This window comes from Gekko japonicus, unplaced genomic scaffold (assembly GCF_001447785.1).
Source record: "Gekko japonicus isolate JY-2015 unplaced genomic scaffold, Gekko_japonicus_V1.1 scaffold7557, whole genome shotgun sequence".
Taxonomy (NCBI): Eukaryota; Metazoa; Chordata; class Lepidosauria; order Squamata; family Gekkonidae; genus Gekko; species Gekko japonicus.
In genome coordinates, this window is record NW_015162699.1 from 13,006 (window position 1) to 15,062 (window position 2,057).

Genomic DNA, 2,057 nt, shown 5'->3' on the forward strand with positions numbered 1-2,057 from the left:
CAAAGAGTCTGTCAAAAGTTTAGAGAACTCAGTGGTCTCTTCCGGTTGTGGGCTCATGCTCCCCGATGCTTTCACTTTTGGCTATTTGTCTCTCTCCGCTTTTTTCCACGCCATTTTTATGGATTGTTTACTTTTGTCAAAACTTGCTAAAGTCTCTGAAAATTGCCCAACACCTATCTGTGCTCTGGTAAGGTTCTTAAAACAGATTTCAACGCTTTTAATTCCACCCCACCTTGCTAAATTGCTTTTTAGTTCATGCGTATGGGAGGGGCCCCTCCCCTGCTCGCTTTTCTCGCCATTCTCGGGGGGGGGGACTTTCTTTTTAAATTGCCAGTGTTTCACTTTCATGCGACTCACTGTTTATTGTTGGTCATACGACCTCACTCAAAATGCGTTTTAAACGCTCGATCTCCGACACTTGTCCCGGTCAGCGGCTCTAGTTCCATTTGGACACATAGCGACAGGACCGTTGGGGTGGAAAAGCGCCTCAATTCCCCAGCATCGTGCTGGTGAAGAGACCACCCTTCAAAAGCCCCATGGCTAGGAGCCTTTCACAAAGGCTCCGGGGGGGGGTAACGAACAATCGTCCCCCCCTCCTAACTGCTAGCATGCAGATCGCACTCTCGGGAGGTCCAGGAGGTGCGTCTGCCAGCATGTCGCCATAAACCAGAAGCTCCCATTTTGCCCTATAGTAAGAGAATCTAGCCACCAGTATCTCTCTGTGTATGTTCTGGATCCGAACATCACACCCCCAACTCCATTTGGGCCTCCTTCTCCATGAAAAAACAGGTTGCTTACCAGTAACTGGTGATCTTCGAGTGGTCATCTGTGCATTCACACCAATGGGATCTAGTGCGCCTGTGCTGGATCTGCCGGTGCCTAGCAAGCTCTCTTAAAAGGATTTTCGTGCCTGGCCCAACTGAGCATGCCCAGGAGCCCCAGTGAGCATGCTCAGAAGGGCAGGCACGGACATCCCGCCAGTTCCTACCAACCGCCGCGCATCAATCTCCTAATAAAACAGGTAGAAGAAGACAGCAGCGGGGCAGGAGGGCGGGTGGTGTGAATGCACAGATGACCACTCGAAGATCACCAGTTACTGGTAAGCAACCTGTTTATCTTCTTCGTGGTCTCTGTGCTTCACACCAATGGGAGATTAGCGAGCAGTAGCCTACCTGGAGGCGGGTGCTGTCAGGTGTTTACTGCTTAGCCGATGATAAAACCTGACGTCCCAGACTGTCACTGGTGGACTGGCGGTCTAGGGCGTAGTGCCTGATAAAGGTATTAGGCGTGGCCCAGGTAGCGGCTCTGCAAATGTCTTGCAGCTGTACTCCCTTCAGGAAAGCAGTGGATGTAGCGACAGCCGTAGTGGAATGGGCCCGTACCGGGCCTGGCAATGGCTGTTTCGCTAGTAGGTAACAGAGTTCTATCAGACCTACGATCCACTTGGATAGACGTTGGGCAGTGATTAGGGTGCCCACACGAGGTGCAACGTATGAGACAAACAGCTTAGGGGTTTGCCTGGTGGAGCGTGTCCTGCTAAGGTAGAAGAGGAGGGACCGCTTCACGTCTAGAGTGTGCATAAGTCTGTCTTCCTGTGATTTCGGGTCAGGGTAAAAATCAGGGAGGAAGACTTCAGACTGAAGATGGAATTCAGAGACCACCTTGGGCAAAAATGAAATGTCCGGCACCAGGCGGACACCATCCGGGAGGAAGGACAAGTATGGCGAGTCATGACGGAAAGCCAGGAGTTCACCGACTCGCCTGGCCGAGGTGACGACAACGAGGAAAGCCGTCTTCCACGCCAGGAGCTTCAGCTGACAGGTGGCGAGGGGTTCGAAGGGCCTTCTCGTCAGCTGGCGCAAGACCAAGGGAAGGTCCCATAAAGCTGCTGGAGCTTTGACTCGAGGGTACAAACGTAGTAAACCTTTCAGGAAACATTTGGTAACGGGATGGGAAAACAGGGTGCAACCATCAACATGAACGTGAAAAGCTGATAATGCGGCCAGATAAACCTTCAACGAGGAGTACGTGAGCCCCGAGTCAGCTAGGGATAGGAT